A 16,374-nucleotide genomic window follows, 5' to 3' on the forward strand; every position below is an offset into this window, starting at 1 on the left:
ACCTAGAGGAGAGGAGGCTCTACCACTACCATAGACAGGGGGCATCATCTGTACCTAGAGGAGAGGAGGTTCTACCATCACCATAGACAGGGGACATCCTCTACACCTATAGGAGGTTGTACCATCAACATAGACAGGGGGCATCCTCTACACCTAGAGGAGAGGAGGTTCTACCATCACCATGGACAGGAGGCATCCTCTACACCTGGAGGAGAGGAGGTTCTATAATCACCATAGACAGGGGGCATCCTCTATACCTAGAGGAGAGGAGGTTCTAACATCACCATAGACAGGGGGCATCCTCTACAACTAGAAGAGAGGAGGTTCTACCATCACCATGGACAGGAAGCATCCTGTACAACTGGAGGAGAGGAGGTTATACCATCACCATAGACATGGGGCATCCTCTTCACCTAGAGGGAAGGAGGTTCTACCATCACCATAGACTGGGGACATCCTCTACACCTAGAGCAGAGGAGGGTCTACCATCACCATAAACAGGGGACATCCTCTACACCTGGAGGAGAGGAGGTTCTACCATCACCATAGACAGGGAGCATCCTCTACACCAGTGATTTTCAACCTGTGTGCCGCGGCACATTAGTGTGCCGCGACACAAGGTTGAGTGTGCCGCGGGGGAAAGTTGCCCAAACTAGGCTGCCCCGGTGTCGAGCTGCCGCCGCGCCCCCGTATTTCTGCCCCATACTTACCTCCAAGCCCCGCGTCGGCGATCCGCCCGTCTTCTGTAGCTCCTGTACCGCGCGGCGCATGGCACGTGACTGACGCGACCTGACGTCAGGTCGCGTAAGTCACGTGACCAGAGGCGCGCGGTGCAGGAGCTACAGAAGGTGAGCGGATCGCCATTAGGAGTGAAGGTACGCGGAAGAAGACATCAAGGGTAAGTATTTAGGGTTATTATTATTATTATTATTTTTTATTAGTAAAGGTAGGCTGGGGCTTTTTATTTGTTAAGGGTGGCCTTTAGGGCCTTTTAATTAGTAAAGGGGGGGCTCTAGGGCCTTTTAATTAGTAAAGGGGGGGCTCTAGGGCCTTTTAATTAGTAAAGGGGGGGCTCTAGGGCCTTTTAATTAGTAAAGGGGGGCTCTAGGGCCTTTTAATTAGTAAAGGGGGGGCTCTAGGGCCTTTTAATTAGTAAAGGGGGGGCTCTAGGGCCTTTTAATTAGTAAAGGGGGGCTCTAGGGCCTTTTAATTAGTAAAGGGGGGGCTCTAGGGCCTTTTAACTAGTAAAGAGAGGCCGCTACGGGCTCTTAATTTGTAAAGGGAGGCCGCTACGGGCTCTTAATTTGTAATGGGAGACCGCTAGGGTCTTTTTATTAGTATAGGGAGGTTGCTAGGGCCTTTTTATTAGTAAAGGGAGGCAGCCAGGGGCTTTTTATTAGTAAAGGGAGGCCGCCAGGGCCTTTTTATTAGTAAAGGGAGGCAGCTAGGGCCTTTTTATTAGTAAATGGAGGCCGCTAGGGCCTTTTTATTAGTAAATGGAGGCCGCTAGGGGCTTTTTATTAGTAAAGGGAGGCAGCTAGGGCCTTTTTATTAGTAAAGGGAGGCTGCTAGGGGCTTTTTATTAGTAAAGGGAGGCCGCCAGGGGCTTTTTATTAGTAAAGGGAGGCAGCTAGGGTCTTTTTATTAGTAAAGGGAGGTTGCTAGGGCCTTTTTATTAGTAAAGGGAGGCAGCTAGGGGCTTTTTATTAGTAAAGGGAGGCCGCCAGGGCCTTTTTATTAGTAAAGGGAGGCAGCTAGGGCCTTTTTATTAGTAAATGGAGGCCGCTAGGGGCTTTTTATTAGTAAAGGGAGGCAGCTAGGGCCTTTTTATTAGTAAAGGGAGGCAACTAGGGGCTTTTTATTAGTAAAGGGAGGCAGCTGGGGCCTTTTTATTAGTAAAGGGAGGCAGCTAGGGCCTTTTTATTAGTAAAGGGAGGCAGCTAGGGGCTTTTTATTAGTAAATGGAGGCCGCTAGGGGCTTTTTATTAGTAAAGGGAGGCAGCTAGGGGCTTTTTATTAGTAAAGGGAGGCAGCTAGGGGCTTTTTATTAGTAAAGGGAGGCAGCTAGGGGCTTTTTATTAGTAAAGGGAGGCAGCTAGGGGCTTTTTATTAGTAAAGGGAGGCCGCTAGGGGCTTTTTATTAGTAAAGGGAGGCAGCTAGGGGCTTTTTTTTAGTAAAGGGAGGCAGCTAGGGGCTTTTTATTAGTAAAGGGAGGCAGCTAGGGCCTTTTTATTAGTAAAGGGAGGCAGCCAGGGGCTTTTTATTAGTAAAGGGAGGCAGCTAGGGGCTTTTTATTAGTAAAGGGAGGCCGCTAGGGGCTTTTTATTAGTAAAGGGAGGCAGCTAGGGGCTTTTTATTAGTAAAGGGAGGCAGCTAGGGGCTTTTTTTTAGTAAAGAGAGGCAGCTAGGGCCTTTTTATTAGTAAAGGGAGGCAGCTAGGGCCTTTTTATTAGTAAAGGGAGGCCTTTTATGACTGTTTTAGTGTCATTTTGTGCTATTTTGGTTGGTGGTGTGCCCCAGGATTTTCTAAGTATAAAAAGTGTGCCGCGGCTCAAAAAAGGTTGAAAATCACTGCTCTACACCTAGAGGAGAGGAGGTTGTACCATCACCATAGACAGAAGACATCCTCTACACCTAGAGGAGAATAGGTTTTATCTTCACCATAGACAGGGGGCATCCTCTACACCTAGAGGAGAGGAGGTTCTACCATCACCATAGACAGGGGGTATCCTCTACACCTAGAGGAGAGGAGGTTCTACCATCACCATAGACAGGAGGCATCCTCTACACCTAGAGGAGAGGAGGTTCTACCATCACCATAGACAGGAGGCATCCTCTACACCTAGAGGAGAGGAGGTTCTACCATCACCATAGACAGGAGGCATCCTCTACACCTAGAGGAGAGGAGGTTCTACCATCACCATAGACAGGAGGCATCCTCTACACCTAGAGGAGAGGAGGTTCTACCATCACCATAGACAGGGGGCATCCTCTACACCTAGAGGAGAGGAGGTTCTACCATCACCATAGACAGGAGACATCCTCTACACCTAGAGGAGAGGAGGTTGTACCATCACCATAGACAGAAGACATCCTCTACACCTAGAGGAGAATAGGTTTTATCTTCACCATAGACAGGGGGCATCCTCTACACCTAGAGGAGAGGAGGTTCTACCATCACCATAGACAGGGGGTATCCTCTACACCTAGAGGAGAGGAGGTTCTACCATCACCATAGACAGGAGGCATCCTCTACACCTAGAGGAGAGGAGGTTCTACCATGACCATAGACAGGAGGCATCCTCTACACCTAGAGGAGAGGAGGTTCTACCATCACCATAGACAGGAGGCATCCTCTACACCTAGAGGAGAGGAGGTTCTACCATCACCATAGACAGGAGGCATCCTCTACACCTAGAGGAGAGGAGGTTCTACCATCACCATAGACAGGGGGCATCCTCTACACCTAGAGGAGAGGAGGTTCTACCATCACCATAGACAGGGGACATCCTCTACACCTAGAGGAGAGGAGGTTCTACCATCACCATAGACAGGGGACATCCTCTACACCTAGAGGAGGTTCTATTATCACCAAAGACAGGGGCATCCTCTACACCTAGAGGAGATTAGGTTCAACCAATACCATAGACAGGGGACAACCTCTACACCTAGAAGAGAGGCGGTTCTACCATCACCATAGACAGGGGTAATCCTCTACACATAGAGGAGAGGAGATTCTACCATCACCATAGACAGGAGGCATCCTCTACACCTAGAGGAGAGGAGGTTCTACCATCACCATAGACAGGAGGCATCCTCTACACCTAGAGGAGAGGAGGTTCTACCATCACCATAGACAGGGGGCATCCTCTACACTTAGAGGAGAGGAGGTTCTACCAGCACCATAGACAGGGGACATCCTCTACACCTAGAGGAGAGGAGGTTCTATTATCACCAAAGACAGGGGCATCCTCTACACCTAGAGGAGAGGAGGTTCTACCATCACCATAGAAAGGGGCATCCTCTACACCTAGAGGAGAGGAGATTCTACCATCACCATAGACAGGGGACATCCTCTACACCTAGAGGAGAGGAGGTTCTACCATCACCATAGACAGGGGGCATCCTCTACACCTAGAGGAGAGGAGGTTCTACCATCACCATAGACAGGGGGCATCCTCTACACCTAGAGGAGATTAGGTTCAACCAATACCATAGACAGGGGACAACCTCTACACCTAGAAGAGAGGCGGTTCTACCATCACCATAGACAGGGGGCATCCTCTACACCTAGAGGAGAGGAGGTTCTATCATCACCATACACAGGGGTAATCCTCTACACATAGAGGAGAGGAGATTCTACCATCACCATAGACAGGAGGCATCCTCTACACCTAGAGGAGAGGAGGTTCTACCATCACCATAGACAGGAGGCATCCTCTACACCTAGAGGAGAGGAGGTTCTACCATCACCATAGACAGGAGGCATCCTCTAAGCCTAGAGGAGAGGAGGTTCTATTATCACCAAAGACAGGGGCATCCTCTACACCTAGAGGAGATTAGGTTCAACCAATACCATAGACAGGGGACAACCTCTACACCTAGAAGAGAGGCGGTTCTACCATCACCATAGACAGGGGGCATCCTCTACACCTAGAGGAGAGGAGGCTCTGCCATCACCATACACAGGGGTAATCCTCTACACCTAGAGGAGAGGAGGTTCTACCACCACCATAGACAGAGAGCATCCTCTACACCTAGAGGAGAGGAGGTTCTACCATCACCATAGACAGGGGGCATCCTCTACACCTAGAGGAGAGGAGCGTCTACCATCACCATAGACAGGGGGCATCCACTACACCTAGAGGAGAGAAGGTTCTACCATCACCATAGACAGGAGGCATCCTCTACACCTAGAGGAGAGGAGGTTCTACCATCACCATAGACAGGGGGCATCCTCTACACCTAGAGGAGAGGAGGTTCTACCATCACCATAGACAGGGGGCATCCTCTACACCTAGAGGAGAGGAGGTTCTACCATCACCATACACAGGGGTAATCCTCTACACATAGAGGAGAGGAGATTCTACCATCACCATAGACAGGAGGCATCCTCTACACCTAGAGGAGAGGAGGTTCTACCATCACCATAGACAGGAGGCATCCTCTACACCTAGAGGAGAGGAGGTTCTACCATCACCATACACAGGGGTAATCCTCTACACATAGAGGAGAGGAGATTCTACCATCACCATAGACAGGAGGCATCCTCTACACCTAGAGGAGAGGAGGTTCTACCATCACCATAGACAGGAGGCATCCTCTACACCTAGAGGAGAGGAGGTTCTACCATCACCATAGACAGGAGGCATCCTCTACACCTAGAGGAGAGGAGGTTCTACCATCACCATAGACAGGGGGCATCCTCTACACCTAGAGGAGAGGAGGTTCTACCATCACCATACACAGGGGTAATCCTCTACACATAGAGGAGAGGAGATTCTACCATCACCATAGACAGGAGGCACCCTCTACACCTAGAGGAGAGGAGGTTCTACCATCACCATAGACAGGAGGCATCCTCTACACCTAGAGGAGAGGAGGTTCTACCATCACCATAGACAGGAGGCATCCTCTACACCTAGAGGAGAGGAGGTTCTACCATCACCATAGACAGGTGACATCCTCTACACCTAGAGGAGAGGAGGTTCTATTATCACCAAAGACAGGGGCATCCTCTACACCTAGAGGAGATTAGGTTCAACCAATACCATAGACAGGGGACAACCTCTACACCTAGAAGAGAGGCGGTTCTACCATCACCATAGACAGGGGGCATCCTCTACACCTAGAGGAGAGGAGGCTCTGCCATCACCATACACAGGGGTAATCCTCTACACCTAGAGGAGAGGAGGTTCTACCACCACCATAGACAGAGAGCATCCTCTACACCTAGAGGAGAGGAGGTTCTACCATCACCATAGACAGGGGGCATCCTCTACACCTAGAGGAGAGGAGCGTCTACCATCACCATAGACAGTGGGCATCCACTACACCTAGAGGAGAGAAGGTTCTACCATCACCATAGACAGGAGGCATCCTCTACACCTAGAGGAGAGGAGGTTCTACCATCACCATAGACAGGGGGCATCCTCTACACCTAGAGGAGAGGAGGTTCTACCATCACCATAGACAGGGGGCATCCTCTACACCTAGAGGAGAGGAGGTTCTACCATCACCATAGACAGGGGGCATCTTCTTTACCTAGAGGAGAGGAGATTCTACTATCACCATAGACAGGGGGCATCCTCTACACCTAGAGGAGAGGAGGTTCTACCATCACCATAGACAGGGGGGGTCCTCTACTCCTAGAGGAGAGGAGGTTCTACCATCACCATAGACAGGGGGCATCCTCTACACCTAGAGGAGAGGAGGTTCTACCATCACCATAGACAGGGGGCATCCTCTACACCTAGAGGAGAGGCGGTTATACCATTGTCATAGTCAGGAGGCATCCTCTACACCTACACAAGAGTAGGTTCTACCATTGCCATAGAAAGTGGGCATCCTCTACACCTAGAGATGAGAAGGTTCTATCATCACCAAAGACAGTGGGCATCCTCTACATCTAGAACAGAGGAGGTTCTACCATCCCCAAAGATGGGAGGTATCCTTTACACCTAGAGGAGAGGAGGTTCAAGTACAGACTGCACAGGAGGGAGGACAGCGCACATAGTACAGACTGCACAGGAGGAGGACACTGCACATAGTACAGACTGCACAGGAGGAGGACACTGCACATAGTACAGACTGCACAGGAGGGAGAACACTGCTCATAGTACAGACTGCACAGGAGGGAGGACACTGCACATAGTACAGACTGCACAGGAGGAGGACACTGCACATAGTACAGACTGCACAGGAGGGAGGAGACTGCACATAGTACAGACTGCACAGGAGGGAGGACACTGCACATAGTACAGACTGCACAGGAGGGAGGAGACTGCACATAGTACAGACTGCACAGGAGGGAGGAGACTGCACATAGTACAGACTGCACAGGAGGGAGGACACTGCACATAGTACAGACTGCACAGGAGGAGGACACTGCACATAGTACAGACTGCACAGGAGGGAGGAGACTGCACATAGTACAGACTGCACAGGAGGGAGGACACTGCACATAGTACAGACTGCACAGGAGGACACTGCACATAGTACAGACTGCACAGGAGGGAGGAGACTGCACATAGTACAGACTGCACAGGAGGGAGGACACTGCACATAGTACAGACTGCACAGGAGGAGGACACTGCACATAGTACAGACTGCACAGGAGGGAGGAGACTGCACATAGTACAGACTGCACAGGAGGGAGGACACTGCACATAGTACAGACTGCACAGGAGGGAGGACACTGCACATAGTACAGACTGCACAGGAGGAGGACACTGCACATAGTACAGACTGCACAGGAGAGAGTACACTGCACATAGTACAGACTGCACAGGAGGAGGACACTGCACATAGTACAGACTGCACAGGAGGGAGGAGACTGCACATAGTACAGACTGCACAGGAGGGAGGACACTGCACATAGTACAGACTGCACAGGAGGGAGGACACTGCACATAGTACAGACTGCACAGGAGGAGGACACTGCACATAGTACAGACTGCACAGGAGAGAGTACACTGCACATAGTACAGACTGCACAGGAGGAGGAAACTGCACATAGTACAGACTACACAGGAGAGAGGACACCGCACATAGTGCAGATGCACAGGAGGGAGGATACTGCACATAGTACAGACTGCACAGGAGGAGGACACTGCACATAGTACAGACTGCACAGGAGGGAGAACACTGCTCATAGTACAGACTACACAGGAGAGATTACACCGCACATAGTGCAGATGCACAGGAGGGAGGACACTGCACATAGTACAGACTGCACAGGAGGAGGACACTGCACATAGTACAGACTGCACAGGAGGGAGGACACTGCACATAGTACAGACTGCACAGGAGGACACTGCACATAGTACAGACTGCACAGGAGAGAGGACACTGCACATAGTACAGACTGCACAGGAGGACACTGCACATAGTACAGACTGCACAGGAGGGAGGACACTGCACATAGTACAGACAGCACAGGAAGGAGGAGACTGCACATAGTACAGACTGCACAGGAGGGAGGACAGCGCAAATAGTACAGACTGCACAGGAGGAGGACACTGCACATAGTACAGACTGCACAGGAGGGAGGAGACTGCACGTAGTACAGACTGCACAGGAGGGAGGACACTGCACATAGTACAGACTGCACAGGAGGAGGACACTGCACATAGTACAGACTGCACAGGAGAGAGTACACTGCACATAGTACAGGCTGCACAGGAGGAGGAGACTGCACATAGTACAGACTGCACAGAAGGGAGGACACTGCACATAGTGCAGACTGCACAGGAGAGAGTACACTGCACATAGTACAGACTGCACAGGAGACAGTACACTGCACATAGTACAGGCTGCACAGGAGGAGGAGACTGTACATCATACAGACTGCACAGAAGGGAGGACACTGCACATAGTACAGACTGCACAGGAGAGAGTACACTACACATAGTACAGACTGCACAGGAGGAGGACACTGCACATAGTACAGACTGCACAGGAGAGAGTACACTGCACATAGTACAGGCTGCACAGGAGGAGGACACTGCACATAGTACAGACTGCACAGGAGAGAGTACACTGCACATAGTACAGGCTGCACAGGAGGAGGAGACTGCACATAGTACAGACTGCATAGAAGGGAGGACACTGCACATAGTGCAGACTGCACAGGAGAGAGTACACTGCACATAGTACAGACTGCACAGGAGACAGTACACTGCACATAGTACAGGCTGCACAGGAGGAGGAGACTGTACATCGTACAGACTGCACAGGAGGGAGGACACTGCACATAGTACAGACTGCACAGGAGAGAGTACACTGCACATAGTACAGACTGCACAGGAGGAGGACACTGCACATAGTACAGACTGCACAGGAGGAGGACACTGCACATAGTACAGACTGCACAGGAGGGAGGACACTGCACATAGTACAGACTGCACAGGAGGGAGGACACTGCACATAGTACAGACTGCACAGGAGGGAGGACACTGCACATAGTACAGACTGCACAGGAGGGAGGACACTGCACATAGTACAGACTGCACAGGAGGGAGGACACTGCACATAGTACAGACTGCACAGGAGAGAGTACACTGCACATAGTACAGACTGCACAGGAGGAGGACACTGCACATAGTACAGACTGCACAGGAGGAGGACACTGCACATAGTACAGACTGCACAGGAGGGAGGACACTGCACTAATCACTTTTGATAAATCTGGGCCATTGTGCTGTGGAAAGTATTGCTGTGTGAATGTAGAAATACATGAGGATGAAGCTGTGGAAACAACGGCACATGTCCCGGACCAATGTTCTTGTGCAGGAGACCGTATAGTGTTACATTAGCAATGATTGATGTACTGTACGTGCAGGAAGTGCTATATATTATGAGTCGAGTAACAGTCAGATAGTCATGATAAGGCTCCAGGAATCTCCGGCCTAAACTCAATGACTTAACCCCTTTAAAGACCTCGCCTCCTTTTGTTTGTTCATTTCCATTCTTCACTCCAAAACCTATTACTTTTTTTTATACCCGTAACAACATATTTTCTGCATGTTGCATGTTTTATCATATAGTTATGTCTGCGTAACACTTTGCACTTCATAGAGATGGTATTTATTATTCTGTGCCGTGTACTGGAAAGCGGGAAAAAAATTCCAAATGTAGTGAAATTGGTGAATAAATGCATTTGCGCCATTTTCTTGTGGGCTTGGATTTCATGGCTTTCACTGTGCGCCCCAAGTGACATGTCTACTTATTCTTTGGGTTGGTGCAATTATGGGGATAGAAAATTTGTAAAGGTTTTATAATGTTTTCATTTTTTTTAATTTAGATTTTTCCATCTTCTAGCGCTAAAACCTTTTTAATACATTGGTGCCCGGAGCTGTGGGTGGTGGCATTTTTTGTGACTTTTGATGAAGTTTTCAATGATATCATTTTAGAACTGTACGACCTTCTGATAACTTTTTATTGAATTTTTATATTTTTCAAAATGGTATAAAAGTGCTATTTTCAAATTCAGGCGCTTTTTTCCATTACAGTAAATAAAACCGTTATTATATTTTGACAGATCGGGCATTTTCGGATGCGGTGATACCTGATATGTTTAGGATTTTTACTGCTTATTTATATTTCAGTTCTAGGGAAAGGGGGTTGTGATTTGAATTTTTTTTTAATAATTTTTTTTAAACTTTTTTAAAATTTTTACTTTTACTATTTTTCAGACCCCTAGGGTACTTTAACCCTAGGTTGTCTGATTGATTCTACTATATACTATCATATTTTCCTTCTCATTCACTATAATATGTGAATTCACACATTGTAATTAATGGGTTAAAAAGGAGACAAGGGAAAGTCTTGGGTCTTTGGAAGTCTTGTGGCTGTCATGGCTACCGATCCGCGCTCCCCAATGATGTCACGTGGAGAGACGATCTCCAAAAAAATGGCGGCACCAACTTTTTGAAGCCCCTGGCAGCTCCGCCTGTGGCGATGTGGGGGGTGGGGTGGGGGGGTTAGTCAACATCCGCAATCGGTTCTAGCACTGATATGCAGCCAAGACTTAACGACTATGGACAGGGCTCAGCCCATGATCCCTCTCCATGCACCCACAGCCGACCCGTGAAGTAATTGCATGTTGATCCCCCCAAATGGGCGCCGCCATTTTGTTGGAGATCGTCTCTCCATGTAACGTTGAGGTGTAAAGTGATGATTGTCATCAGCAAAAGCGCCAAAGCCTTGAAGTGTCCATTGTAGAATGTGGACGGGATCTTTCCATTCCAAGTAATAATATCCTAGCCGGCTATAGATACTTTGTGATATCCTTTCCTGTTTTATTGTACTGATATATTTTCTTTCGGGCAGATCTAGTAGGATCTCAGTTATTCGGAGACAATCCAAGTGCAACCAATTTCTGCCGATACAACAAAATACCATTCGTCTCAGGAGGTGAAGTGTCCAGGACAGTTCTCACTGTTCTCACCTCGTGATGTGGACGTCCATAGGACTCGTTACATCATCCATCAATGGTCCTTCAGCTTTATGTCGTGGTCTCATTTTTGTAAAGACCAAAACAATTTTCCAAAATTGACAGTTTGATTCTTCAGGACATCCTGGAACACCTGAAGACGTTGGGGCTCATTTACTAAGGGTCGGTTGGATGCACTTTTGCCGGTTTTCCCGACGATTTCCGTTTTGCGCCGAATTGCCCCGGGATTTTGGTGCACGCAATCGGATTGTTGTGCATCAGCGCCGGCTTGCATGCGAAAGAAATCAGGGGGCGGACCATCGGACAACCTGACTGATTCGGACAAAGTGCAGAATTTAAAAACGCTATTATGTTGCAAGATCAGCACTCACATGCACCGGGACGAAGAAGGTGAACTCCGGCGGACCTCGGCCCAGAAGCGACGGATGCAGGAACTCAGGCGCACGATATTCATGAATTGCGCCGGACCCAAATCCTCGTCGGACAACACATCATGGGATTGCGACAGGACCGGGTAAGTAAATCTACCCCATTATGTTGGGCAATATTTACACCTATCCACACTCCGAGACGTTCAGTAAGTACAGAAGATGACTGAGCCCCCGTCTAGTGGTGATTGTATCTCAGCTCCATCACAGGTATCGCAGCCTCTCCAATGTCCTCCGCTCATTCGTGTCGCATCTTCCGTCACCCACCTGGTAACAGCAAGTGAGAGAAGACAACGGAGGTTACCGTGTGACCACAATAATTCCACTATAATCTGCACCTACAACCTGCCCCTTCCCCATCTAGGACCCTCAGGGCATTGTGTACACCACTCCTTGTGTGTGACATAAAACCTGCCCCTTCCCCATCTAGCAGGGGGGGGGGGGATCTCGTTATACCTCTCCTGCATTATGTAAGAGTTTTAATGCTCATTCTTTTTAGTACCCCCCCCCCCCTCTTACATATGATTGTTTAGAATATCCAGGATAATTCCCACAATGCATGAATCACACATCCGTCATGACTGGTGGGAGGGTTATTATGACATTGTTGTATCTTCCCGGGAGGGTGGAGGATGAGGCAGCGGGCGAGTCCTGAACTTGTAAACCCTGGGGATGGCCCTGGTGTAGTCACAGCCTAGAAATATCACGGGATAAAGTGTCAGATTATTACACAGTAACTGGCGGTCATATTACCGCAGCCTCATAGGGAGACATTTCTAGGAATTCCTTCGTAGAGTTCCACCTCCAGCAGGACTCACCGTGTACGGCACTGCCAGGATAGTCTCCTGCCCCACCCCCACCCAGCAGGACAGTCTTGGATTATCAGCTGTGTCCTGCTGGCACAGGGGGCCAGAGATATCTCCCAGATTTCAACCAAGAATAGAGCCCAACCAAATAATGGTAATGATCAGTAAGACGACTCCACCCATCATATTAATCTGTCACCCCATAACTATATCCAGGAGCAATATCATCTTTATTAATAGAAAATCTAACAAAATGTGGTGGTAGAATGCTGGTTTATCAGGGAGCAATGGGGAACATTTATCAATAGTACTGCAGTGTGTACTATGTGCAGGGTGTACTATGTGCAGGGTGTACTATGTGCAGTGTGTAGTATGTGCAGTGTGTAGTATGTGCAGTGTGTGTACTATGTGCAGTGTGTACTATGTGCAGTGTGTACTATGTGCCGTGTGTACTATGTAAAGTGTGTACTATGAGCAGGGTGTACTATGTGCAGAGTGTGTACTATGTGCATAGTGTGTACTATGTGCAGGGTGTGTACTATGTGCCGTGTGTACTATGTGCAGTGTGTACTGTGTACTATGCGCAGGGTGTGTACTATGTGCAGGGTGTGTACTATGTGCAGGGTGTGTACTATGTGCAGTGTGTACTATGTGCCGTGTGTACTATGTGCAGTGTGTACTATGTGCCGTGTGTACTATGTACAGTGTGTACTATGAGCAGGGTGTACTATGTGCCGTGTGTACTATGTGCAGTGTGTACTGTGTACTATGCGCAGGGTGTGTACTATGTGCAGGGTGTACTATGTGCAGGGTGTGTACTATGTGCAGTGTGTACTATGTGCCGTGTGTACTATGTGCAGTGTGTACTATGTGCCGTGTGTACTATGTGCAGTGTGTACTGTGTACTATGCGCAGGGTGTGTACTATGTGCAGGGTGTACTATGTGCGGTGTGTACTATGTGCAGTGTGTACTGTGTACTATGCGCAGGGTGTGTACTATGTGCAGGGTGTACTATGTGCAGGGTGTATACTATGTGCTGTGTGTACTATGTGCAGGGTGTGTACTATGTGCAGTGTGTACTATGTGCAGGGTGTACTATGTGTAGTGTGTGTAATATGTGCAGGGTGTGTACTATGTGTAGGGGGTGTACTATATGTGGTGTGTACTATGTGCAGTGTGTAGTATGTGCAGTGTGTGTACTATGTGCAGTGTGTACTATGTGCAGTGTGTACTATGTGCAGTGTGTACTATGTGCAGTGTGTGTACTATGTGCAGGGTGTGTACTATGTGCAGGGAGTACTATGTGCAGGGTGTACTATGTGCCGTGTGTACTATGTGCAGTGTGTACTGTGTACTATGCGCAGGGTGTGTACTATGTGCAGGGTGTGTACTATGTGCAGGGTGTGTACTATGTGCAGTGTGTACTATGTGCCGTGTGTACTATGTGCAGTGTGTACTATGTGCCGTGTGTACTATATACAGTGTGTACTATGTGCAGGGTGTACTATGTGCCGTGTGTACTATGTGCAGTGTGTACTGTGTACTATGCGCAGGGTGTACTATGTGCAGGGTGTGTACTATGTGCAGTGTGTACTATGTGCCATGTGTACTATGTGCAGTGTGTACTATGTGCCGTGTGTACTATGTGCAGGGTGTACTGTGTACTATGCGCAGGGTGTGTACTATGTGCAGGGTGTACTATGTGCCGGGTGTACTATGTGCAGTGTGTACTGTGTACTATGCGCAGGGTGTGTACTATGTGCAGGGTGTACTATGTGCAGGGTGTGTACTATGTGCAGTGTGTACTATGTGCAGGGTGTGTACTATGTGCAGTGTGTACTATGTGCAGGGTGTACTATGTGTAGTGTGTGTAATATGTGCAGGGTGTGTACTATGTGTAGGGGGTGTACTATATGTGGTGTGTACTATGTGCAGTGTTTACTATGTGCAGTGTGTGTAATATGTGAAGCGTGTGTACTATGTGATGTGTGTACTATGTGCAGTGTGTACTATTTGCAGGGTGTACTATGTGCAGGGTGTGTACTATGTACAGTGTGTACTATGTGCAGTGTGTACTATGTGCAGGGTGTGTACTATATGCAGTGTGTACTATGTGCAGGGTGTACTATGTGCAGTGTGTACTATGTGCAGGGTGTGTACTATGTGCAGTGTGTACTATGTGCAGGGTGTACTATGTGCAGGGTGTGTACTATGTGCAGGGGGTGTGTACTATGTGCAGGGTGTTTACTATGTGCAGGGGGTGTGCTATGTGCAGGGGGTGTACTATGTGCAGGGGGTGTACTATGTGCAGTGTGTACTATGTGCAGGGGGTGTACTATGTGCAGGGGGTGTACTATGTGCAGTGTGTACTATGTGCAGGGGGTGTACTATGTGCAGGGTGTGTACTATGTGCAGGGGGTGTACTATGTGCAGGGTGTACTATTTGCAGGGGGTGTACTATGTGCAGGGTGTACTATGTGCAAGGTGTCTACTATGTGCAGGGGGTGTACTATGTGCAGGGGGTGTACTATGTGCAGGGGGTGTACTATGTGCAAGGTGTCTACTATGTGCAGGGGGTGTACTATGTGCAGTGTGTACTATGTGCAGTGTGTGTACTATGTGCAGTGTGTACTATGTGTAGTGTGTGTACTATGTGCAGTGTGTACTATGTGCAGTGTGTACTATGTGCCGTGTGTGTACTATGTGCAGTGTGTACTATGTGCAGTGTGTACTATGTGTAGTGTGTGTACTATGTGCAGTGTGTACTATGTGCAGGGTGTACTATGTGCAGGGTGTGTACTATGTGCAGTGTGTACTATGTGCAGTGTGTACTATGTGCAGTGTGTACTATGTGCAGGGTGTGTACTATATGCAGTGTGTACTATGTGCAGTGTGTACTATATGCAGGGTGTGTACTATGTGCAGTGTGTACTATGTGCAGGGTGTACTATGTGCAGGGTGTGTACTATGTGCAGGGGGTGTGTACTATGTGCAGGGTGTGTACTATGTGCAGTGTGTACTATGTGCAGGGGGTGTACTATGTGCAGGGGGTGTACTATGTGCAGTGTGTACTATGTGCAGGGGGTGTACTATGTGCAGGGTGTACTATGTGCAGGGGGTGTACTATGTGCAGGGTGTACTATGTGCAGGGTGTCTACTATGTGCAGGGGGTGTACTATGTGCAGTGTGTACTATGTGCAGTGTGTGTACTATGTGCAGTGTGTACTATGTGTAGTGTGTGTACTATGTGCAGTGTGTACTATGTGCAGTGTGTACTATGTGCCGTGTGTGTACTATGTGCAGTGTGTACTATGTGCAGTGTGTACTATGTGTAGTGTGTGTACTATGTGCAGTGTGTACTATGTGCAGTGTGTACTATGTGCAGTGTGTACTATGTGTAGTGTGTGTACTATGTGCAGTGTGTACTATGTGCAGTAAGAAAGTGTGACAGGAGCAGTTGCCATGAGATGGTTGAGCCACCAGCCTCAGGCGGCACCCGGTGGTGTGTGCAGTGGAATAGAGTGAAGGTTTGTGGCTTCTGGTCAGACAGGGAAACCCCCAGGCCCAGAATTGTCACATATCTCTCAGTTTGAGACTTTAGCCGTGGCTTTGGATTGTTTTGGGTGGTCACTTACCTCTTTGGTGGCTTCTTAGCCGGGGCAGCCAGTACACGGGCGCACTACAGCGAGCCTCAGGCGGCTGCACCATATCTGTCATCCATTGCATCTACACAGAATATCACACTCATGATGTCACATCATCTCCTTGCACGCAGGACGCGTGTGATTCTATGTGTGGAGAGGGAATCCTGGCGTCATTGTCAGGCTGCAGGGGAGTCCAGGAGAATCTCTGTGGGGCCCCCTGCAACAAACTAGAGAGACCCCCGGACCCCTGAGCTGGAAAACCTGCAAATGAGGTTCAGTATTATAAACCCCTTCCCACATTTAGATGTTCAGGAACGT

At 48.8% G+C, this 16,374-nt stretch overlaps 1 long non-coding RNA gene across 2 annotated transcripts in view; it reads right to left on the reverse strand.

Annotated features, from left to right (window-relative positions):
- The window catches only part of LOC140108401 (uncharacterized), a 43,733-nt gene extending 27,359 nt beyond the window's left edge, over positions 1 to 16,374 (reverse strand). The window contains exons 1-3 of one of the 2 annotated variants that reach the window (XR_011851056.1): positions 16,048 to 16,374; positions 12,125 to 12,299; positions 11,549 to 11,872 (exon numbers count right to left, since the gene is read on the reverse strand). This is a non-coding gene — a long non-coding RNA (uncharacterized lncRNA). The remainder of the gene's footprint in view (positions 1 to 11,548; positions 11,873 to 12,124; positions 12,300 to 16,047) is intronic. The other variant, XR_011851057.1, reaches the window with a different exon arrangement.

This window comes from Engystomops pustulosus, unplaced genomic scaffold, assembly GCF_040894005.1.
Source record: "Engystomops pustulosus unplaced genomic scaffold, aEngPut4.maternal MAT_SCAFFOLD_125, whole genome shotgun sequence".
In the NCBI taxonomy this organism is placed as follows: Eukaryota; Metazoa; Chordata; class Amphibia; order Anura; family Leptodactylidae; genus Engystomops; species Engystomops pustulosus.